The sequence below is a fragment of the Marmota flaviventris genome, chromosome 7 (genome assembly GCF_047511675.1).
Source record: "Marmota flaviventris isolate mMarFla1 chromosome 7, mMarFla1.hap1, whole genome shotgun sequence".
NCBI classification, from domain to species: Eukaryota; Metazoa; Chordata; class Mammalia; order Rodentia; family Sciuridae; genus Marmota; species Marmota flaviventris.
In genome coordinates this window covers 31,552,304-31,578,178 of record NC_092504.1, presented here as the reverse complement: position 1 = coordinate 31,578,178, position 25,875 = coordinate 31,552,304, and the positions used below count along the sequence as shown (strand labels likewise).

At 37.6% G+C, this 25,875-nt stretch overlaps 1 protein-coding gene, 1 long non-coding RNA gene and 1 other non-coding gene across 4 annotated transcripts in view; 2 read left to right on the top strand and 1 right to left on the bottom strand.

Annotated features, from left to right (window-relative positions):
* Positions 1 to 1,764: 1,764 nt before the first annotated feature.
* Positions 1,765 to 3,524, bottom strand: LOC139706403 (uncharacterized). The gene is made up of 2 exons (XR_011707965.1): positions 3,342 to 3,524; positions 1,765 to 3,117 (listed from the first exon to the last, which is right to left on the bottom strand). It is a non-coding gene; the product is annotated as an uncharacterized lncRNA (long non-coding RNA).
* Positions 3,525 to 3,696: 172 nt separating this feature from the next.
* Smim14 (small integral membrane protein 14) overlaps positions 3,697 to 25,875 on the top strand; it is a 75,150-nt gene continuing 52,971 nt past the window's right edge. The window contains exon 1 of one of the 2 annotated variants that reach the window (XM_027938585.3): positions 3,697 to 4,000. The gene's annotated coding sequence lies outside the window, so the exon portion shown is untranslated. Of the gene's footprint in view, positions 4,001 to 8,655; positions 9,236 to 25,875 lie in introns of those variants that run through there. The other variant, XM_027938579.3, reaches the window with a different exon arrangement.
* Positions 22,745 to 22,869, top strand: LOC114100806 (small nucleolar RNA SNORA31). The gene has a single exon (XR_003584140.1). It is a non-coding gene; the product is annotated as a small nucleolar RNA SNORA31 (small nucleolar RNA).

Here is a 25,875-nt window from a genome sequence, read left to right as displayed (position 1 = left end):
ACTGAGTTCAATCCCAGTACAATAAATAAATAATGACTTTTTTATTCTAAAAAAAAAAAAAACATATGGATGTGAAAAAATTCAAACCATATAAAAGGTCAAAAAGTCACAGGAGGGCTGGGATCATAACTTAGTGGTAGAGCACTTGCCCAGCATATGTGAGGCACTGGGTTTGATCTCAGCACTGCATATAAATAAAGGTCCATCAACAACTAAAAAAATATTTTTAAAAAAGTCATAGGATACAGTGGTGCTTGCCTGTAAGCCAAGCAGCTCAGAAAACTGAAGTAGGAGGATTTACAAGTTCAAAGCCAGCCTCAGCAACTTAGCAAGACCCTGTCTCAAAATAAAAAATAAAAATGAGCTGGGGATGTGGCTCAGTGGTTAATGTCCCTGGGTTCAATCCCCAATACCAAAAAAAAAAAAAAAAAAAAAAAAGTCATAAGGAACTCTTTTACTCCCTTCAAGAATGACCAATGTAATGTCAATTTTGGCTTTAGAAGAAGAAAAGTTTGTCAACATGCATGCTTTATGTATTCATAAATGTTTTGGGGAATATGTTCTCCAAACTATGACTATATATCACCAAGATTTTTAGATCCTAAGACACAATGTAACATTTATCCTTCCCATTATCATTTTACATGTCGTTTATTTCTGTATTTCTCCAATTATATAAATGAAAATTAGTATCTTTATGCTATATTACTCTCATTTAAGATTATTTCATTAGGATAAATTCCTAATAGTGAAATTGTATCAATGAATGTATTTTTATGGAACTTGAAATATTGCCAAAAATTGGTTTCCCAAAAGATATGTGCCAATTTACATTTCTATCAGTAATGCTAACAGAGACTAACATGAGATACCCCTTTTTAAAAATATTTCCATAATATGGTAGTCAAAAAAAGAAACCTTGCTTTAATTTACATTTTTAAATTACTGATATTGAAAATTTTCAAATATTACTCATTTGTATTTCCTTTTTGTGTATTAACAATTCATATTTTATATCTACATGTTTGGAGGTGTTAATATCAACCTTATTGATTTGTTATGAGCCCTTCATATAGTATATTACTTCTTTATCAGTAAATACTGATTTGTTCCATTTATAATTGATGTTTCTTTTAATTCTCTAAGCCCATTCAACAAATATTTATTCTATCTTTATGCTTCAGGTACTGTGGTAGGAATTATCATTAAGTTACTTTACATATTGAATCTTTAGTTCATCCATTGTTTAAAGTTTATAAAGATTGAACTTAAAGATCAAAGCAAAACCCCACACAAGATGCTATAGCACAGAGTCTGTGGGTCAGAGGTTGCCCTTTCTAGCTTTCATGAGATTGTGGTAAAACGTTGAACAGGGATGGAATCATCCAAATGCATAATTAAGGTTGCAGGATCTGTGAAGAGAGTACACTCACATGCCTGGCAAGTGGGTGCCCTATTTTGCTAAAAACTTTTGTTCCTCTCCAAAGTAGAGTTTTTGTGGGCTGTTTGAATAGAATGGCAAGATGACTGGCTTCCCCCAGAGCAAGCTATCCAAGAGAATGAGATAGAAAGCTGTTATCAGTGCCTTTATGACAGCTTCAGAAGCCATATTATCTTCCTGTTGTACTCTCTTGGTTAAAGTAACCTTGACACAAATGACTAAAGACTCAATCCTGAGAGCTAAGAATCACTGGTGGCCAGTCACAGAATCCCACCCTTTTGATTTTTTTGCAGCGTACTTTATAAAGAATTCTGTGCAGCACAAAATTCTAGTACATTTTAATTTTGTTCAACACTCTTAAAAACAGCTGTGTTTTCAATCACATGTGCACATGGATGCACCCAAGCACACAAAACTTTCTGTTTACAGAGTTCCACAAATTAGAGACCTTCTGCTACAGTGTCAGCTCATGAACTTCATAAAGGCAATAGATTCCACTTCAAAAATGTCTGAATTTGAATAAGTAGAGGTCAGGATTGCATGTAAGGGCCAAGAAGGGCTTTTTTTGGGGTACAGGGGGTTGAACTCAGGGGCACTTAACCACTGACATACATCCTAAGTGCTTTTTTTGTACTACTTCTTCTTTTTTATAGACAGGGTCTCACTGAGTTGCTAAGGGCCTAGCCATTGCTGAGGCTGGCTTTGACCTCTGGATCCTCCTGCCTCAGCCTCCCAAACCACAGGCCTGAGCCACAGCACCCGGTAAGAAGTTTATTTTGTACCAACTCCTAATAACAATTAACTAAGGAAACACTTGGAGTTTTACCAGAAATCTTTAGTTTTCTAGGAACCTTTACCGGTGTTCAATATCTACTTTATTACAAAATAAAACAAAAAAATTCATGCAGATTATAGTAATTTGCTTAAGGTGATTCAGCTTGTAGAGGAGTAATTAACCAAACTGAGGGAGAAGCTGGGTAGGTGAAAAGATTACCAAGTCAGAACAAGAAAGACAACTATAGCTTTCACCTCTCCTATAGGATAGGGCAAGAGGTACTTCTGTAAAATCTTTGGGACTCACACTTGTTGCCCAAACGGCCTCAAACTCCCAGGCTCAAGCGATTTTCGTGCCTTAGCCTCCCAAGTAGCTGGGACTACAGACAGACACGCACCACCAAGCCCGGTACTGGTTACAGTTAATCAAAGTTCATCAATTCACGGACCTAAGAAAACAAAAGCATAGTCCTAAATTTTGCCAACTTTCCTCTTTTAGCGATTAAACTGAGGCTAGAATGGGAAAGTAGGAAGCACCAATTAAGTCTACAAAATAAAATTTAGTTTTTATTTGAGAGACTGCGGACTGAACCTAGGGATGCTTTACCACTGAGCTACATCCCCAACCGCCCCCTTCCCCCCCTTTTAAAATTTTATTTAGAGGCAGGGTCTCACTGAGTTGCTAAGTGCCTCGCTAATCTGTTGAGGTTGGCATTGAACTCGGGATCCTCCTGCTTCAGCCTCCGGAGTTGCAGGGATTACAGGCGAGCACCACCAAGTCCCGCCCTTCCCTTTTAGAGACAGGGTCTTCCGAAGTTGCCCAGGCTGGTCTCGAATTTGCAATCCTCCCTCCTCAGTCTCACCAAGTACCTGGGATGACCGGCATGCTCCACAGCTCCTAGCTTTAAAAAGAAAAGAAAAAAAAAAAAGAATTTCTTAATCCACAAACAGCATCCTTATTCCATTTCCTTAAAACCAAAGCAACAAAAGCTTGGGTTGGTTGCCTAACAAAAGCGTTCCCCTCCACCTCCTAACGAGCAGCTCATCTTTGGTCACCTAGTCCTTTTAATATTCCCGTTGGTTTTGTGGTACAAAAGTGTTCTAGAGGGTAAAGGGAGTCACATACTTCTTTAATCCTCAAGCTCCAATTTTCACCTGGGCTTGTTACCAATACACCACCCTCTCTACAGCTGTACCGGGTTTCAGCTGAGATCAAATTGTGCTTACTTCTACCTCTACCTCGGTATTCTAAAGACTATGGTCACGGAGGGACTCTAGCTCAGCAAAGAGAGCCTTGCGAGAAGACAAAGTCTACCAAAGAAAACGGGCTCCGCGAGATAAATCAACAAACGTGTGGCCTCACCCTGCTTCCTTCATAGTCCTCTGCCCCACCCTTCCCGACCGGAACCACATCCCCGCGCTTCGCGCCCCCACGCATGGCGTGACGTGAGCGCCCGAAGCCGCTCGAGCCCTCGCAGCCTCCCACCGACGCCCTGGACAGGCACTGGGCGGGCGCATGCTCGGCGGGCGGGGCCTCTGGGGTCTCGAGGCGCTGCAATCTGTTGCGCCGTCGTCCGCGGGAGCCGGCAGATCCGGGTCTCGTGGCTAAGAGTGACGTGGTCAATCGAATCCAAACAGAGGCGGGGGAGGACGCCGGCAGCCAAGAGCACCAGCGGCAGCGGCGTCCGGAGCAGCCGCAACGTTCCGGAAGCCCCAGGCGGTCTTTCTGCCGAGACTAGGTCCCGGCCCCCACCCTCCCCGCCCCGTCGGTTGTTGTCTGGGCGGGTGAGTGTCTCCCCTCTCCCACCGCCCTTTGCCGGCCCACCTTCCCCTCACCCCGGTTTTTCCTGGGGACTCCTCAAGCTCTTGGGGACTGCGGTGGCTGCGGCACAGAGGGGCTGTTTCTGGGTCGGTGCTTTCCCGGCCGCCAGACTGGCGGTTCAGCACCGGAGAAGCCCGCTACTGCCGAGCGTGCGTGCCCCGGAGAGCAACCAGGCAGACCGCTTGCTGTTCGGCTTTCTCTGCAGGAAGCCCGAGTCGGGGCTGGGCGAGAAAGTGAACGCGAGCCACGGGTGGTTTTATTTTTAGGGCCAGACAGTCAACACGGGTGGAGGCATATAATGGAGTAAAAAGTAGAGAGTCGTAGCTGGAAGGGAAAAACTCAGCCACCCTGAAATCCACACTATTTCGTTTACCCGTCTTCAGCCCTTTCTGGATATGATGAAGTCACTAGGATGCGTCCTTTGTTGTGATTGAGGATACAGGAAATCTGCCATCCTGGAAGCGAGAGCTTTTTGACCCCTGTTCTGTTGCGAATTTTAAGGATTCCCATTTTATTCGTTTAGTAAGTGGGACCAGGGCAGACGGTAAAGAGGTAGCGCCCGGTATTGGAACGAATACTGTACGATAAGTCCCGTGTTGCTGTTTAAAGCCAAAGTTCGCCAGAGTGAGTGGCTGTTTAACATGTTAGGATTTTAGCCAAGATGGCATTTGTTAGCCATAGAATCGGTAAGCTATTTTCACTTGCCCCCGTTAGCAAAATCAAGGATGTGGCTTTACTAATAGAATTTTTTTTCGTTCTGCATCATACGAGTGGGATGAACTCCACTCATGTAATATCTACATTTGTGGAAAGGACCTTCCAATTTTTGTGTTGTTTTGTCAAACTGTTACATACAGCAACTTGGAAAGCAGAAAACCTTCCAGGTATTTTAGTCTTGAGACCCTTAAGGAGGCGTTCTCACTATCCAGGGAAGATAACAGAATGCTTGTGTTCCCACTTCAGGTGACTGCTTACGCAGATTCCTTTAGTGTAGCTTGCTCCCAGCCTGCTTCCCTTCGTGATAAAAGACATCAGAAAACCAAACCACCTTCGCGTCCTAACGCGATTCCAAAAAATGAACATAATCCTCTCAGATAACTCACTAGTGGAGTTGTTTCTGTGGTAAACAGCAAGAAAGACCAACAAAACCGTAATCAATTGCCCCCTATCAAATCCAGGATGAGTTCTCTTAGGAGTTTGTTTCTTCCTTGAAGAGTATGTCCTTGTGGTGGAACATGAACTTCTTTGAACCTTTCATCCTGTGATTTAGAATCATGCAGATGTTGAATGAAGAAAACTGTTTTCTCTTTTTTTTAGCTTTTGACCTTGTATGCTAACCTAGGACTGAATATTTTTGCTTAAACAAAATGCTTTGTTATACTTGGAGACACCATTGATAAAAGCAGATAAGCAAAAAGAAATAATCAGCGAGGTGTGGTGTTGCATGCCTGTAACCCCAGTGACTGGGGAGGCTGAGGATCACAAGTTTGAGGCCAACCTCAGCAATTTAGGGAGTAGTGGGGCCCTATTTCAAAAAGGGTTGGGGATGTGGGTCAGTGGTTAGTTAGGTGCCCCTGGGTTTGATTTCTGGTACCAAAAAAGAATAATCAATACGTCACCAGAAAAGTATGGTATCATACCAAATATGCTTTTCTGCAACTTGCTTTTTCACATACGTGTACTTTTTTTGAGTAATAAAATTTTTTGCAGATTTAAACTTTGGACCTTAACTTTCAGGGAATATTTTCTGTGTTGGAAAAACTAATTATTAAAGTGGTTTTAAAAATTTGTCTCACCACCCCCCCTTCCCCTCAAAAAAAAAAAAAAAAGAAAAAAAGAAAAGTTTACTTCCCAAATCTCTATGATGCTATTTAAGATTTAAGAAATTAATCTTCATTATGTGTGACAAAGTAAGGCTTAGCTTAACTCTTGGGAAATCAGGCACAGGCCTGAGTTGACAGTATGGAAGTTTAAAATGTTTATTTAATGGTTTCATTGAGGTTAAGTTCAGTTATACTGTATTCCAAATTCTAATCAACTGTTCAGGACCTTAGTAGGAATGTCCTGGAAGATTTTACTTTACACAACATGCTTAATGTGTTTATTGACATTGGATCTGAGGGCTGTGCCCATTTAGTCTAGTTTTCAACATTGGCACCAAAATAACCTACTCTGGAAGGTAATGTTCTCTTCACCTCAGCTTCAAAGGATAAATACCATGAAGTGTCCTAAATATGCTAATAACCTCCTTGGGATGGATTTCTCATAAACTTAGCTAAAACCTGTAAATGTCTATTTTCATTCTTTCTCTTTTTTCTTTGTGTAGTATTGGGGAGTGTGCCCACGGCTTCATGAATACTAGGCAAGGGCTCTACCATTGATTCACATCCCTAGCCCTCATTTTTATTCCTTGAATAATTAGTTCCAGGTGCTTACTACTTGTTATGTGACTTAATTCTTTCACCTTGATTTGCCTTAAATTATAGCATTCAATATGTATTCACTTCTTCCCATCTCTGCTGCCACCACTTTGCCACACTGTCACCATCTCTCACCTGATCCTCTTGAATAACCTTATGGTCTCCCTCCTTTCATTTGGGCTTATATATTCCTGTTATCATAGCCTAAGAGATCCTTGAAACTCATTGTATCACCTTCTTGTGGAAAGTGTCCTATTCCAATTCAGAATAAAAAGCAAACTCCATATAGAACTTGCCAGGTACTACATGTTTTGACATTGCCTTTCTTTCTTACTTTGTAACCCTCTGCCTAGTTCAGTGCTTTGGAGTCTAGTCACCTATGTGTCTTTTAGTTTCTGTTCTCTTCAGCATTGCTGTTTTTGGAACTTGCCAAGCTAGATCTTGCTTCAGGGCCTTTGCAAGTGGGTTTCATAATTCTTTGAGATCTTGCTTTTGTTGATTCTGTGGTGCCATTCAGGTGGCAGTTCAGATGTTGGCTATTCAAGGAGATTACCCTGTCTTTCCTTTCTGTTATTTATAACAACACTTCACTATCCTGAATTCCCCCCTTTAAAATTGTCTGTCTCCATTGGAGATTAGTTCTTTGAGAATGAGGGCCTTGTCTGTTCTTTTATTCTTGCTTTAGGCCAGTCCTTTCTATGAAAGAATCTAATTTTAGCCTGTTTTTATGGGATAGTGCCTGAATTCTCTTCAATAGTTTTTAAATTTATTTTTTAGTTGTTGATAGACCTTTATTTTATTTTTTTATATGCAGTGCTGAGAAACCGACCCAGTGCCTCATGCATGTCATGCAAGTGTGCTACCGCTGAGCCCTAGCCCCTCTTCAATAATTCTTTAATGCAGTTCTGAGGATTGAACCTAGTGTCTCAGGCATGCCAGGCAAGCACTCTACCACTGACCTACATCCCAAGCCTTCAATAACTCTTGATATCTGGGCAAGAGAACACTCTCATCATATTTCAAACCAATGAAATTAAGCCCTGGAGAAATGTAGGCTCCTCAGGTGACTGTAATATACATTAAAGTTTGCAAATGTCTCTTAATATTTTAATATTTTCTGGGAGATTACTTTTAGCTTTATAGTAGTAATGATAAGTTCTTTTATTTTTATTTTTTATTTTTTTTGGTGGTGCTGGGGATTGAACCCAGGGACTTGTGCATGCAAGGCAAGCATACCACCAACTAAGCTACATCCCAGCCCCCCTCCTTTTTTTTTTAACACTATCAGTTACTAAGCTAAAAATTACTCTCATGTATTTTTTGTTCAACTGCAAAGCAACACAGATGAGGAATTCCTATTCCCCTTTACAAATGAAGTTCAGACATAGTAAGTGGTACAAGCTTGGATTTAAACCTCAATCTGTGATCTTTATCATTGTACCCTACTGCTTCTGAACTACAGCATTTGGAACTGTACACAGTACTTTGGTTAAGATAGGCTATGTTTTGTTAAAGGACAGGATATATTCTCTGCTTCATTTCTGATCCTGTCTTCAAGGCTCCATGGTTTTTTTTGTTTGTTTGTTTTGTTTTTTTTCTGGTTGTTGTTGTTTGGTTTAGCCTGAAGTTGTTTAGTTGGGAAATGGCCTTCAGAAACACTCTATGCTACTGGGGAAACTGAAATGGGAGGATTTCTTGAGTTTAGAAATTCAAGGCCAGACTGAGCAATATTGTGAGACACTGTGTCAAAAAAAAAAACAAAAACATAGACTCCCAGTTTGTCTTGCTTTTTTTGTATTGAGTTCTGAGAGTCTATTGAGCTAAAAATAAATTCAGATTATTTTTTCCTTCCATGTATATTACATAGCATTCCCCATATCAGAAACCATTCTACTTGCTGGGTGTGGTGGTGCACGCCTATAATCCCAGTGGCTTAGAGGCGAATTGCAAATTCAGAGCCAGCCCCAGCAACAGCTAGGTGCTAACTAACTTAATGAGACCCTGTCTCTAAGTAAAATACAAAATAGGGCTGGGATGTGGCTCAGGGGTTGAGTGTCCCTGAGTTCAACCCCTGGTTTCCACCCCACCCCCCCCACCCCCACCCCCCGCTCTGCCCCCACCAAAAAAAAGAAACTCTTCTTGCTGGGCTTGCCATGATGGCCCATGCCTGTAATCCCAGTGATTCAGGAGGCTGAGACAGAAGGGTCTCAAGTTTGAGGTCTGCCTGGCAACTTAATAAGGCACTAAGCAACTTAGTAAGATCCTGTCTCAAAAAATAAGAGCCTGATATGGTGGCACATGCCTGTAATCCCAGCAATTTGGGAGACTGAGGTGGGAGGAACAAAAGTTCGAGGCCAGCTACAGCAATTTAGTGAGACCCTAAGCAACTTAGTGAAACCCTGTCTCAAAATTTAAAAAAGGGCTGGGAATGTGGTTTAGTGGTTAAGCACCACTGGGTTCAATCTTGGGTACCAAAATCATAAATAAATAAAAAAGACTGGAGATGTAGCTCAGTGGTAAAGTACCCCTAGGTTCAATCCCCAGGTACCCCTACCATCACCAAAAAAACAAACAAAAAACCAGGAGCCTGAGGCAGGAGGATTGTAAATTCAAGATGACCCTGGTATAACTCAGTGACAGATACTTGTCTAAACATCCAATTAAATGGATTATATGTGTAACTCAGTGGTAGAGCACTTGTCTAGCATGTGTAAGTCCCTGGGTTTGATCCCCAGTACTTCCCCTTGCTCCACATCACTTATCACCTTCTACCTCTTGGTAAGTCATTTGAGTTCTTTCTTTATTGATTTTTACTTTTTGGACTGCTTTTGGATGATCATAAACTACAGAGAGTTTTTAATGTAAGACTTCTTTCCAAATGAGTGAAAATAATGTTAAATTTGATTGTTACATTGATTTTGGGGGAGACTTCAACCCAGAGAAGTACTGGTTGTTTTATAGTTTTCCTTTATAGTCTTTCAAACTGGCCACGTCTATTTCTGTGGAGACTCAGTCCTTTACCAGAGCTCTAGCCTAACCCACTTTAGACTTCTATAAACAGCCAGGCTCTCTCCTATCACTTTACCTACTTGTAAAATTGAAAAGTTGTAAAAGAAGTAATGTATAAAACCAACAATGAATGCATAATCATCTTAGAAGTACTTTCTGTATATGTATTTCCTTGTCTTTTTTTTTAATTTTAATTCCAGTGGGGGCTGAGGATGTAACTTGGTGATAGAGTGCTTACCTAACATTATGAGGCCCTGGGTTCCATTCTCAATGCTGCAAGAAAAATAAAATTGATGTAAAGGGTATATACCCACATATTTTTTTAAAGATTTTTTTTTTGTAGTTGTTGATAGACTTTTATTTTATTTATTTATATGCGGTGCTGAGAATCGAACCAAGTGCCTCACACATTCGAGGCAATCCCAGCCCCTACCCACATATTCTTATATACTTTTGTTTTGTTTAATACAGTGAGCTTCTCAGCTTGTCCTTTAGAGACTTTCTGAACATGATTTTTATGGTGCTAGAGATTAAACCCAGGACCCTAAATATGATTTTTTTCTTGAACTACTAGATCTTGAACCCAGGGGCACTCTACCACTGAGCTATATATTCCCTGCCCTTTTAATTTTTTTATTTTAAGGCAGGGTCTTATAGGTGGGTACAGTGGGGTACACCTGTAATCCCAGTGAATCAGGAGGCTAAGGCAGGAGGATCCCAAGTTCAAGGTCAGCCATAGCAACTTTGTGAGGCCCTAAGTAACTTAATGAGACCCTGTCTCAATAAATGGGTTGGGGATGTATCTCAGTGGGTTCAATCCCCGTACCAAAAAAAAAAAAGAGAGAGAGAGAGGGTCTCACTAATTTGTGTAGGCTAGCCTCAAACTTGCAATCCTCCTGTCTTCAGCCTCCCAAATAGCTGGGATTACAGGCATGTAACACCACGCCTGGCCTAAACATGATTTTTTTAAAAAATAAATTTTTGATTGTAGGTGGACACAATCTCTTTATTTATTTATTTTTATGTAGTGCTGAGGATTGAACCCAGTGCCTCATATGTGCCAGGTGAGCACTCTACCACTGAGCCACAACCTCAGTCCCCTAAACCTGATTTTTAACTGACTGTATATTATAAGATATTTTGAATAAACTGGCTTGGAGCTCAGTTAAGGTTGGACATGAATGGTTTTATTACTATTATAATACTGTGATGGTCCATTGCTTTAAATAGTTAATCAAAGCTCTGAAGAATTACATAGTCTAATTTTAATATATGCCATATTAAAGACACCTTAATGATTTGAAACAAAGGATTTTAATCATAATTCAACAGCTATAAACAGTGTACATGTACTCAGGTATGCCTAGAAAATATATGAAAGTATATTTCATATATTTGCAAGTTCAAAGTAATCCTAGAATGTGAATCAAATATAGGTAAGGATGTAAAGTGTCACTGAGGAAAGAAGAGGTAATATCTAAGACTTAACACTATGATCTGAAAGTAGAAGGTGTCTCTGAGGAAAGTAACTTACTTTTCTGTTTTTTTTTTTTTGGGGGGGGGGTTGGGGAAATGGTATTTGAACATTTTAACTTGAAATATCTATTGATTTAAAATAATCATCTTAGGAAAGTATGTTTTCTAAGCTAAAACAATTTTTAAGTGGATAGTAGAGCCTATACATATATTTAGTAACATTTTAAATTTTACTATTTTTATTTTGGAGAAAGTTTCCTTCTCGTTGCTTATTTTCATATTGAATTTTCACTTCCCTTTTTTCTTTTTTTAAATTTAGGTCAAAGCACAAATATATCAGCTTTGTAAAAGTACAAAATAAAGCTAGTTTATGCTTGCCTGCACTTATTGACAAGTATTATAAGTGCAAAGATTTCAAAATTTAACACCTAATAAAGGTACTCCACATCAAGTTAGGGATGCAGTTATCATCTTCAGTGGTACACATGAGAATTAGAAGTCAGTGTTTGGCTGTTGTGTTTTGTCTTACAACATAGTCTGTTTTGTTGTTGTTGTTGTTTGTTTCTTTGTACTGGAGATTGAATCTAGGGGTGTTTTACCCCTGAGCTACATACCCCATCCTTTTATATTTTGAGACAGGGTCTAGCTATGTCACTTAGGGCTTCACTAAATTGCTAAGGCTGGCTGGCCTCTGATGTTTGATCCTCCTGCCTCCTGAGTCACTGGGATTACTGTTGTACGCCACTATGCTCAATACAACAGTTTGTTAAAACATGAATTTATGATTGTCCTTTGGTGCCAGGACCTTCAGAGACACCAAAGTCCAAGTCTCTTAGATACACATGGTGTAGTATTTATGGTGCACATATATATGTGCACACAACCATATATCCTCCCACTCCCAGCTGGGGATTGGACCCAGGGCCTTGTGCATGCTCAGCAAGCACTGTATCGTGATCTACAATGGCAGCCAACCTCAGATATTCATTTTATTTTGAGATGGAGTTTTGTTGCCCAGGCAGGCTTTGAACTCTTAATCCTCCTACCTCAGCCTCCCAAGTACCTGGGATTACCAGCATGTGCCACCATACCCAGTTCTCATATATTCTAAATACATCCCTATATTATTTTTTGTGTTGCCTGAAAAGACCCAGGGCCTCACTTATGATCCTCATGTCTCAGCCTTTTCTGAGTAGCTGGAATTATAGACGTGTGCCACTATGCTCAGCTCATTTGTGATAAATTTTACCCCTGGACCTTGACCAGGTAGAAAGAATCTTTGGTATCATACATGAGTAAATTACAACCAGGAAAAGACAAATTAGTAGGTGAAGAACTGAGCTTCAGAATACAAGGTGCCTTTCTTCCCTTTTATGTAGAGGAATGATAGCTATGGTCCCAGGGGAACACAAAACACTCCAGTATAGGCCTGAGTGTTAAAGGTACTTTAGATTCGAATTGGCCCATTACTTTTTCACTTATAAAGCAACCTTACAAATTCTTGGTCTTTAAAAAAAAATTATTTTTAAACATGGACACGTGCCTTTATTTTATTTGTTTATTTTTTTATGTGGTGCTAAGGATTGAACCCAGTGTCTAGACAAGCACTCTGCCACTGAGCTACAACCCTAGACCCCTTACTCAGTCTTTATGTAACCTTTTAAAATAAATAGTTTTAGCTATCATTTCTCTTTTATAGATAAAGTTACAGAGAGGTTGATTATTCATTTCTTAGTAGTGCTATTACTTGAATTTTATCTAGAATATTTTCCTTCTGCTATCCCATGTTGTCTTTGCAAGTTCAAAGTAATCCTAGAATGTGAATCAAATATAGGTAAGGATGTAAAGTGTCACTGAGGAAAGAAGAGGTAATATCTAAGACTTAACACAATGATCTGTCTGAATGTTTGTGTCTCCCAGAATTTGTAATTAAACCTACAAGTGTTACACACCTGTTATCCCAGTGACTAGGGAGGCTAAGACAGGAGAATCTCAAGTTTGAGGGCAGCCTCAGTAACTTAATGAGGCCCTAAGCAATTTAGTAAGACCCTGTCCCAAATAAAAGAGCTGGGGCTGTAGCTCAGTGGCAAAGCATCAATCCCCAGTACCAAAAAGGAAGGAAGAAAAATGAAAAGGAAGCAAAAAAAAACCCTCTAATTGGCAAAGTGATAATATTATGATATGGTAGGAGCCTTTGGGGATGATTTGCTCATGAGGGCTCCTCATGAATAGGACAAATTCCCTTATAAAAGCAGCCCTAGATGCCTTGCATGGTGGCATACACTTGTAATTCCAGTGGCCCAGAGGACTGTGAGTTTAAGGCCAGCCTTAGCAACTTCCTGAGGTCTTGAACAACTTAGCAAGACCCTGTCTCAAAATAAAAAAAAAGGACTGGGAATGTGGCTTAGTGGTAGAGTACCCCTGATTCAGTCCCTGGTACCAAAACAAATAAACGAACAAAGCCCTTGAGGGCTATTTTGCTTCCTTTCACCTTATGAGGACACAGAAAAAAGCACCCCCCCCCCACCCCAAGGCACTGAGTACACATTTTGATTTGGGACATTCCAGCTTCCCAGATTGTGAGAAATAAGTTTCTGTTTTTTATAAGCTATGCAGTCTATGGCTGGTCATAACTGGCAGATGTGGAATAAGATCTGATTGGGAATTTAACTGTGACTTCCTGTCCAAACTTTGTCACATTATATATGCAATCCTGGTCAAATTACTACCTTATCTGAAAAAGTTTTCCTCATGTTTATTTTTTGGGGGGGGATTGAATCCAGGGGTGCTTTAATAATGAGCTACATTCCCACCCCTTTTTTAATGTTTTATTTTAGAATTCATTAAATTGCTCAGTGCCTTGTTCAGTTCTGAGGCTGGCATCTAACATTTGATTCCCCTGTCTCATCCTTTTTTGTTGATGTGCCACTGTGCCTAACTGTTTTTCTCTCTCTCTCTCTCTTTTTTTTTTTTCCTGTACCAGGGATGGAACCCAGGGTTGCTTGACTGCTAAGCCACATCCCCAGCCCTTTTATTTTTGAGACATGGTCTCACTAAGTTGCTGAGGATGGCTTTGAATTTGCCTCAGCCTTCTGAGCTGCTGGGATTATAGGCACGTGCCACTGTGCCTTGTTTTCCTCATTTTTTAAAAAAAATATTTTATTTACATTTTAGTTTTTGGCACACACAACATGTTTTGTATGTGGTGCTGAGGATCGAACCCGGGCCGCACCCATGCCAGAAGAGTGTGCTACCGCTTGAGCCACATCCCCAGCCCCAGTTTTCCTCATTTTTAAAATGGATAATTTTCCTGTTTTGATGTTATCAGAAGGGTTTTTGTTTATATGTGAAAGTAACTAGTAAAGCTACATTCCTTTTTTTTTTAACTTATTGAGATATCATTTTTTCTCATTCTCCATTTTTTATTGGTGCCTTATGTTTGTACATATTGAGTCAATATAACAATGTAATTTGACCAATATCACTCCCCAGCTAGTAAAGCTACATTCTAATAAAAAACTATTAAGGCATAGCTATATTTGTTTCAGCCCAATCTCTGATAAAAAATAAAGTAACTGGTCATGGTGGCACATACCTGTAATTCTAGCTACTTGGTAGACTGAGGCAGGAGTATTGCAATTCGAGGCTAGCCTCAGTAACTTAGACAAACTTAGTGTCTCCAAATAAAACATAATAAGGGCTGGGGATGTAGCTCTGTGGTAGAGAATCTCTGGACTCAATCCCCAGTACTGAAAAAAGAAAAAAAAAAAAAAAAGAATAAAGTAGGACTAGAGGTAAATCTTAGTGGTGGAATGCTTGCCTGGTATGTGAGGCCCTGGGTTTGGTCCCCAGTACTTAAAAAAAAAAATGAATAGAGTAAACTCAAATAGAACATGCTGGTGGCAATTCTAATAGTTTCTAAAATGTTTCACTATTAGTTTTAAAACTGGAACTTTATTCAGTAAAATTGGTGCTTTATTTTATTTTATTTTTTATAAAAATGCATTAGAATACTTTTTCTGAGTTCTGTTTTCTGTTTTGTTTTGAGGTTCTGGTCATGGAACCCAGAGCCTTTTGCATGGTAGATAAGCACTCTACCACTGAGCTAAGCCTCCAACCCTATTTTTCCAAAAATAAAATCCCCCTTCCCCATAATCCCAAGTCCCACAAAACAAAAAAATTGCATGCATTCTAATTTGTTACTTCTCTTGCTATGGGTTGAAAGAATTTTTATATCATTCTTCTTCATTGTAAAGATTCAGCTGGCTATGTGAAAAAGTGATTCCATCATAAATCATGTACTTAATATACATTAAATTGTTAATTTTCTGACCTTGAGTTAGCCTTTGTTATCTCACAGGAAGAGCCTTGTAGGGTGTGAGGGAAATGGAGGAGATTGTTTGGCATCTACATAAAAACATTTAAAACCAGTTGAGATGATAGTGTGGCACATAAATGTAATCCCATCTACTCTGGAGGCTAAAAGAAGAAATGGAAAGTTTGAGGCTCCTTGGGATGTAACTCTGTAGTAAATGTACAAAGGAAGAGGTAAAATCCTGCTACCCAGAGATATGATGTTCAAGTTTTATTTTTTCCAACTTTTCTATTCTTGAGTGTTTTCCTGTACCTTTTAAAATGTGTGCATGTGCTGTTTATTTTTATATCCTTTTAAATAATAAATATGTGTAATAATTCTTATTACACATATAGAGCACAATTTTCCATATCTCTGTATATAAAGTGTGTTCACACCAATTCATATCTTTATACATGTACTTTTTTTGCATTACAATTCTTATTACACATATGTGTGTAATTTTTTTCATATCTCTGTATATAAAGTAGGTTGACATCCAATTTATGTCTTCATAGATGTACTTTGGATAATGGATGTCCATCACATTCCACATCCTTGCTAATTCCCTGCCTTCCCCTCCCATCCCTAGTATGTGTCATAATTTAAACATTCCCTTTGAGACATTTAATTGTTTTTCACTTTTTAAAGCTATGATAATTTGTATGTAAAATTTCATATTTCAGATTATTTTTCTTGATATAGTAATATAATTATTCAGGGGATGTGAACATTTTTAAACTTTTGGATTCATATTGTCAGAAAATTTATTATAGTTTATAATCTCAAATGCAATTATATGTGGCTCCTTCATATTTTTAAGAATCTGTATATTATTAAAATATCTGGGGCTGGGATTGTGGCTCAGCGGTAGAGTGCTTGCCTAGCACGAGCGAGACCTGAGTTCGATCCTCAGCACCATATAAAAATAAAGGCATTGTGTTGTGTCCATCTACACCTAAAAAAAAAAATAAATAAATATTTTTAAAAATGTGTGAATATGGGCTGGTGTTGTACCTCAGTGGTAGAGGCACTGGGTTCAATCCTCAGCATCACATAAAAATAAATAAAATAAAGGTATTGTGTCCATCCATAACTAAAAAGTTTTCTTAAATGTCTGAATATTAGTAAAAAATTTTTTCTAATTGCTTTATAATTTTTTTGAGCTTGTTTTGTTGTATATATCTTTAGAAAGTCCTTTTCCAAAGGTCGCATAAATATTCACTTAAATTATCTCTACAGCTGGGATGTAGTTCAGTGATAGAGCACTTACCTAGCATGTGTGAGACACTAATATTGATTTCCAGCACCACACATACACAAAAAAATTGCTACAATCTTTGTTTTTTTTTTTTTTTCTTTTTTTTGCTAGTGAGTTTTCCTAGGATGATTTATTGAAATATTTTTTATTCATATTTTATATGGAAGTAAAAATTTTATTTATTTTTTAGTTGTTGTTGGACACAATACCTTTATTTTATTTATTTACTTTTATGTGGTGCTGAGAAGCGAACCTAGGTCCTTGCATGTGCGAGGCAAGCACTCCACCGTTAAGCCATAACCCCAGCCCCCCAATTTTTTATATAAAATAAAAATTAGAAAAAAAGATTGCTTTCTATATAGTGGGTTATAATATTTTCTTACACTACTTCTTCATCCACCACCTTTTTCCTGCTTGCTGTTCCAGTAATGATAAGCATCCAGATATCTTTGATTCTGGCTATACTTTGGGAAAAGATCTAAAACAAAACTAGTCTAGGCCTTCTCTTTTTTGTTCTGTCTAACATGTGTGTTTTGTTTTTTGTGTGTGTTTAGTATTGAGGTTTGAATCCAGGAGTTCTCTACCACTGAACTACACCCATGGCCTTTTTTAAATTTTTTGAGACAGGGTCTCACTAAATTGCCAAGGCTGGTCTCGAACTTGAAATCCCCTTGTCTCAGCCTTCCAAGTTGCTGGGTTACAGACAAGTTACTGGTATTGTAAACATTTGCCACTGCCCCAGGCTTTTATTTTAGAACTAATTCAAAGACTGGGGATGGAGCTCAGTGGTAGAGCAAGTGTCCAGCATGTGCCAGGCCCTGGGTTTGATCCCCAGTACCACATAAAGCCCACAAAACTAAGAAAATACTATACCTGCATTAATAGTTGGTGGTACATAACTAACTATTCTAGTAATTCTCTGTTTTTCCAGTGCTGGTGATTGAACCCAGTGCCTCATGCATGCTAAGTGCTCAATAGCTGAACTAAACACCATTTCTAATTTGGTACTCTTAATTATTAAGGCTTACACAAGAGAGTGAGTAGGGAGGATAATGGTAAATTTTTAAAAACTCATTTTGCAATAAATGATTAGTTCAGATTTAGATTAAAAAAACCTTTAGGCTGGGTATGGTGGTGCACGCCTGTAATCCTAGCAACTCCAGAGGCTGAGGTAGGAGGATCACAAGTTCAAAACCAGCCTCAGCAACTTAGTGAGGTCATATCTCAAAATTAAAAAAAGGGCTGGATGTGGGCTGGGGTTGTGGCTGAGTGGTAGAGTGCTTGCCTAACGTGTGTGGCCCTGGGTTCAATTCTCAGTATCACATATAAATAAATGAATAAAATAAAGGTTCATCAACAAAAGATATTTTTTTAAAAAAGGGTTGGGATGTGGCTTAGTGGTTAAGCACCCCTGAGTTCAATTCCTGGTATCCCCCACCCCTTCAAAAGAACAAAATTGACTTTAGAAGTGTCAATTTTAGGGTCTGTTTATATACTTTATAATTTCTTCATTGATATTGGGATTTAGTTCATTCTGTACTGTATTAACTATTAACTCTAACCAGCAAATTTGGTAATTACAGAATTAGAATACCTTTTATTATATATAGCAGTTCCCCCTATCCTGTAGATAACGAAGTCCTGAAAATATTAGGTGGAAAATTCCATAAGTAAATGATAAGTTATATATTGTGTTTCATACTGAGAATGATGATGAAATCTCATCCTTTTCTGCTCTGTCCCACCCAGGAAGTGAATCATTTCTTTGTCCTAATGCATTCGTCCATACTGTATATGCTGCCTGTCAGTCACTTGGTTATCATCTAGGGTGTCAGATGGTCTCTCAGAATGTGTTCAAGAAACTTTTATTTAATAACACCCCCAAAGTGCAAGAGTCTGGTGGTGGCCATTTGAAAGTGCCAAAGAGAAGCCATAGTGTTACCTTAAAATGAAAAAATGTAATTTCTCCACTTAATAAGGAAAGGGAAAAAAAAAGGTATATGCAGAGGTTGCTAGGATCTGTGGTAAAAAGGAGTTTTCTATCTATGAAATTGTGAAGGACAAAGAACTGTGTGTTAGTTTACTTTTGACATCTCAAAGTGCAAAAAAATATTATGGTACAATAGCTCATAAAAGAAAACATTAATGTATTTTGAGGGAAAAACTACATTTTTATAACTTTTATTAATAGTATATTGATTTTCGTTTTGATTTTTTGGTACCAGGGATTGAACCCAGGGGTGCTTAACCAAAGCTAAGCCACCTCCCCATCCCTTTTTTATTTTTTGAGACAGGGTCTCAGAGTTGCTTAAGGCCTTGCTAAATTGCTGAGGCTGACCTGGAATTTACAATATACCTGCCTCAGCCTCACGAGTTGCTGGGATTACAGGCATGCACCACTGTGCTCAGCTATTGTACATTGTTATTATATCTTGTTGTGCTATTATTAGTTATTAGTGTTGTGCCTAATTTTTAAATTAAACTTTATCAGAAATATGTACATATAGGAAAAAACATAGTGTATATAGGGTTTGATACCATCCTCAGTTTCAGGTATGCAGATAAGGAGTACTACTCTATTAACTATTTAACCAGCAAATTTGGTAATGATTAAAGGGTCAGATGGAGGGTCCAGATAATTTAGCATATTCATTTCAAGAGAAAATAGATGTATAATTATTTGTCCTTAAAGCCAATGGGTTTAAAAGAGGGAAGAAAGTTACTCTTAAAAAGTTAAGGACTAGGGCTGGAGTTGTAGCTCAGTGTTAGAGCACTTGCCTAGCATGTGTGAGGCACTAGGTTTGATGCTCAACACCACCATAAAATAAATAAAACAGAGGTACTGTGTGCATCTACAAATGATATATATATATGTATGTGTATATATATATATATATATATATATATATATATATACACACACACACACACATACATGTATGTATATAAAAGTTAAGGACTAGTTAAAGTTAAAGTTTGGTACTGGGGATTTAACCCAGGGGCTATTTAGCAGTGAACTAAATCACTAGGATTACAGGCCTGTGTCCCCACGCCTAAAAAATAAAAACTTAAAACTCTTTGAATAATTGAAATATTCATATGGTATAAATTCAGAAGAAACAAATGCCCCCTCCTTTTTTTTTCCTTAAGAGCTGAGATCTTGTTATGTTGACTAGGATTCCTTAATCCCAAATTCCTGGACTGAAGAGATCCTTTTTCCTCCTCCTTGTAGCTGAGACTACAGGCATGGGATATTCCTGGCTACAGAAGATACAGAAATGTATACACAGTAAAGTCTTCTATTTCTGCTCCTAGGCACATAGGCCATAGTCAGCTAGTTACATAATTATTTTAAAGTATTAAATTTTTAAGGTTTAGAATTTAGAACTATCTATAAATGAACACCACTATTTTACTATTGTGTGGGAATTTCCACATCAGCATTTGATTTTTGTTTTGGGTAATAGTTTTTGTTTACATGTGGGTAAATTGTATTTATATATAAACATTTGTACGCATATATAAATGTATAATTTGATTCAAAATGTAAAATGTATAGAAAATTAGGAAACCAAAAAAAAAGTCGTTATCTGATCACCACAATAGTAACTAGTATAATCATTTTTTATATTATTTTTTAGTTGGACACAATATCTTTATTTAATTTATTTATTTATTATGTGGTGCTGAGTATCAAACCCAGGGCCTCGCACATGCTAGGTGAGCACTCTACCACTGAGCCACAACCCTAGCCCTAGTGTAATCATTTTAAGGTAGAATAATCTTTTCCAAGTTTAAATTCTGGGTACATAGTAATTCTAAATACTTTTTTAACCACAAGAATTTCACATGGAGCGTGATGGATTTCTAACATCCTTTTTATGAGGGAAAGGAAATTAGTAAATGTTTTTCTTGTAAGAAGGAGCAGAGAACTACCCTCTATTGAAGAGGAAAAGGGAATTAGTGATTAGAGAGGGGTTAAATAAGGATACATATTTTTATAGTACAGCTTAAGAAAAAATTAAGGCAAAAACCCAACTTGCAGTAATTGTGGATCCTTAGAACTGTTTTTTAAAAACTTTTATTTATCATTTACTTGATGCTAGGGATTGAACCCAAGGCCTTGTGTATGCTGAGCAATCACTCTACCACTGAACTACACCTCCAGCTCTTTTTCTTAAAGTAAGGGATTAATTGGAAATGTAGAGAGGATAAGCTGATAGTCAGATTACACCATTTGTTATATTTTACTATTCCATGTTTTGATGGTCAGTATCATGGAGGATTTATTTAAAAAGGAAAAGAAAGAAAAAACTTTCCAAGTCTTAAGTTCAGTCTATATCTACTACCACAATGGAGTCTGAGCAACAGAAGTCAAAGACTCAAAATCATAAAATATAAAGGTAGTGAGTGTTTGGATAAAAAAATAAAAATGACTGCTGCACAGGATTCTGCCTCAAATCAAAATTTATTAGCCTCTAGATGGGCATGGGGACACAGGCCTGTAATCCTAGTGATTTAGTTCACTGCTAAATAGCCCCTGGGTTAAATCCCCAGTACCAAAAAAAGAAAAAAAAAAAAAAAAAGTAGACTTTTGGTACAACTACAGGATGGGTGGTTCCAAGAAGATTCTGGAAATCAGTGGATAATGTTGAATAACAATTGCCTGTTATTACTAATTCAAGATAAATAAAATGTCAGTAATCTTTCTTTATATCACTTTAAAAGGGTTTTCCTAATATCATCTGGAACTAATGTTCTAACCCAAAGTTCCCATAAATTTTCCAGTTGCTCAACCCAGAGTTTCCTACTATGTTTTTTTTTTTTTTTTTTTTAAAAAACTCAGGGGTGCTTAACTACTGAGCCACATCCCCAGCCCTTTTTTATGTTTTATTTAGAGACAGGGTCTCACTGAGTTGCTTAGTGCCTCGCTATGTTGCTGAGGCTGGCTTTGAACTTGTGATCTGCCTGCCTCAGCCTCCTGAGACACTGGGATTACAGGTGTGTACTACTATATCCAGTTCTATTATGTTGTTTTTTATGAGCCCTCTTTTTTAAAGTACTGTCTTTATAGGTGCCATTTTATATTCTGCTTAATTATGTTTGTTCACTAAATACATAAACCTTTTTCTTTTACTACAATTTTTTTTTCTCACTCTGAAACCGGTATACTTTAATCAAACAAACAAAAATACAGGTTTTTTTTCTTGTGACAAGGTCTCTCTATGTATGTTACCAAGGCTTTTTTTGAACTTCTGCACTCAAGTGATCCTCTTATTTCAGCCTCTGGAGTAGCTGGGACTGCGGGCACATACTATCAAGCCTGCATCACACAGAATGTATTACAAAGTCAGTGGTTCAGTTTTCATAGTTGGTCCACATATTTTTTTCTAATACTACCACTTGAATCCAAGGTCTCACACATGCTGAGCAAGCACTCTACTGTTAAATTACATCTCCAGCTCTAATTTTATTTTGAGACAAGGTCTCAATAAGTTGCCAAGATTGGCCTTGAAATTATTGTCCTCCTGTTTCAGCCTCCTGAGTGGCTGAATTACAGGTGCATGCCACCTCTCCTAGCTCTTGTTTTATTTTTAAAATGAGTATGCTATATTATGCAGGCTAACTTAGAACTTGTGGGTTCAAGTAATTGTCTTGTCTCAGACTCCCAAGTAGTGTATACCACAATGCCTGACTGATCTGAATATTTTTAGTTCTTGATACCTATTGCCAAATTGCATCCCAGAGGGTTGAGAGTTGTAACAGTTCATTATAGGATTAATAATATATGACTAAACTTCTATTGAATTTTTTGTTTTTAGGTTAAAATTTATATTAATTGCATTTAATTAATGATGCAACTAAGGTACTTTTTCACACTGTTGGGAGAATTAAACCCAGAACCTTTTGTACATGCACTCTTTCACCGAGCTACATCCCCAGCCCATTTATCTAATTTTTTCCCCCTCATTTCTCTAATTTTTAAATTAGCTGTATTGACTCATTTGGGAATTATCTTTTCCCTTAGGCTTTACCTATTTAAAAAAAAATTTAGTGGAACTGGGCATGGTGGTACATGCCTGTAATCCCAGAGGTTTTGGAGACTGAGGCAGGAGAATCAAAAGTTGGAAGCCAGTTTGGGCAACTAAGTGAGACTCTATGTCTAAAAATAAAAAGCTCTGGTGGTCAACATCCACTGATAGACCTTGAACAATTTGCTGTGTTCTTTTGGTTTGCACTAGGATGCAAAAGAAAATAATCCCTGTGCTTTCTGTCTTTGTAACAGTCCAGATTGAATTGGGGAACACATCTGTAGAAAAAGAAAGAAAGAAAAAAAGTCTGGTGGCGGCTCAGGGGTAAAGTGCCCCTGGGTTTAATTCCCAGTACTGGGAAGAGGGACAAGTAGAGACACTACCGGCTGTTTTAACTGTTCTCTTCACATTTAAGAGATTTATTTACCCTTCTGCTCATTAGCCCTTGATTTTTAGTCATCTTCAGGGTTTTGTTTTATGTAAATCTCATGACCAAGACTTTGTTAATCCTGTTGTATTCTTTAGAAATTTTGTTTTGCCTGTTAAATTTATTAAATATGGAAAAGTTGCTAGCCATTAGTAAAAGAAGAAGAAATAAGGCCATTTTAGGTAAAAATCAGATAATGGTAGTTCCATCCAAATTAATATGAGAACTATTTTGAGTTAATTTAGTTTGTGGTTGTATTATATGCTTTAAAAATTCATGACTGATTATCTCAAGCATTTTATTTTAAAAACATTTTTGAAATATTTACAATTTTGCATTGCTGTGTTACAAAAATAGCGAACCCTTTTGAAAATTATTTTTATGATCTTGAAGATCACATTTTATGTTTTGAGCATATTTGTTACCCCTAGGAATTAGTAAAATTTAGCCCAGGGCACTTAACCACTGAGCCACATCCCCAGCCCCTTTTTATTTTTAATTTTGAGACAGAGTCTCATTAAGTTGCTTAGGGCCTTGCTAAATTGCTGAGGTTGGCTTTATCCTGCCTCAGCCTCCCTAGCCGCTGGGATTACAGGTGTGCACCACTGTGTCCAGCTCTATTATTGGCTTTTTATTATTTTTTTAAAGATATTTATTTTTTAGTTGTAGGTGGATACAAAATCATTAATTAATTAATTAATTTTTATGTCGTGCTGAGGATTGAACCCAGGGCCTCTCCTGTGCTAGGTGAGCGCTCTACCGCTGAGCCACAACTCTAGCCCCTATTATTGGCTTTTAATCTACTATTATTGCAATAAGATTGAGAACTTTTTGTAGATTATTTGCTTTTCTTTCATCTAGATATCTTCAAAGTGAAATTAAAATTCTGTTTTCACATATTTTTCTACTAAAATAACTATCATTTCAGACTGTTAACGAGTTAATGAAACTATAAATCATAGAAAAATAGTTCAAATCCAAGACAGAAACTGAAAATAACATAATAACATGAAATTGGGTTGAGGAGGTAATTAAATGGTAGAACACTTGCCTAGCATGGGCAAAGGGCTCTGGGTTTAATCCCTAGCACTGAAAGCAATGTTTTTGAAGAAATATTTGGGAAGGGTTTACTTATTTATTTTGCAGTACTGGGGATCAAATCCAGGGCCAACGCATGCTAGACAAGAACTCTACCACTGAGCTACATCCCAGTCCTTTTTATTTAAATACATGGGCTTGATAAATTTGTGATACTCCTGCCTTAGCCTCCCAAGTAGCTGGATTACAGGCATGTGACACCTTACCTGGTTTATTTTAATTTGCTTTATTATTTTAATAAATATGCCAGTATCTTCCAGAGTTATGTTAACGGAATTAAAGAGTGATAATAAACCTTGGGTTTTCATTATCTGGGGGAAGGGTTTCTTTTGACAATTTCCTTCAGCTTTTTTCCTTTTTCAGAGATGATTTTTTGTGGCTATGAGGGGCTGAGGCTCTTTATTTGATATATAATGAAAAATGTCTTCCAAGTCTATTAAATATTTAGGGAGGAAAGTGTTTATATGATGGTAAGCGAGTGTGAGTTCACATTAGTTGTATTGATGAAAAAATACCTGGTTACCTGGTTGATATGTATCCTTGTGTGTGTGTGTGTGTGTGTGTGTAGAAGACTGAACCCAGGGCCCTGGGCATGCTAGGCAAGCATTCTATACTGACTTACATTCCCAGTTCTTTTTTAACTTTTATTTTTTGAGACAGGGTCTTGTTAAGCCATACAGGCTGGCCTCAAATTTTTTGATCCTTTTGCTTTTGCCTCTAGAAGAACTGGGATTACAGACATGAGCCTCCACACCCATATGGGATATATCCTTTTAAGGAGCTTTTACATTGTAATTTTTTAAAAAATTGAAGATATTGCCAGGCTTGGTAGCTCCTGCTTGTATTCCTAGTGATGTGGGAGTCTTAGATAGGAGAATCAACAAGTTTGGAGCCAGCCACAGCAGCTTAGAAAGGCCCTAAGCAACTTAGACCCAGTCTCAAAAAATAAAAAGGATTGGGTATGTGGCTCAGTGGTTAAGTGCTTCTGAATTCAATTCCTGGTTTAAAAAAAAAAAGCCAGTAATATAAAGTACTCCCAAAATCAGTAAGAGAAAAAAGAATTTGAACAGGAAGATATATAAATCCTGGTAAATTTGAAAAACTGCTCACTCAGTTTTGTTAAAATTGGGAAATAAAAACAGGGATACTCTTTGAGCCTGACATACTGACAGAGTTTTAAAAATTGATTATATCTACATACTACTATATAATTAGTAATCTGTAGTTGTACTCTATAATTTGTAATATGTACTATGTACTCTTGGTAGAATTGTTTTAACTAGGGATGGATTATGTGTAGTTTATTCGTACAGTGCTTGTCTAGCGTCATACACAAGGCTCTGGGTTCCTTCCCCAGTACCACAAAAATAAAATGGTAAAGCCTTTTTATGCATTCCTTTAAATCTGGAGATTTCTTTTTCAGTCTTCCAAAATATAGGTACAAAGATGGTTGTTGCAATATTTTTTAAAAATTGAAAATGCCATAAATACTTAGTCTCCAATGAAGGAGTGCTTAAGTTATTTTATTTATTCATGTTTTAGAGTATTATATAGCCATTATAAAGTGAGATAGAGCCTTGTTTTTTTGTGTATATGTACCAGGAATCTTACCTGAGCCACATCCCCATTAAAAAAAAAAATAAATAGATAGATAGATAGATATAAATAAATAAATAAATAAATGTATAAATAAATTTTTTTGGTGGGGAGGCGGATACCAGGGATTGAACTCAGGGGCATTCGACCACTGAGCTACATCCC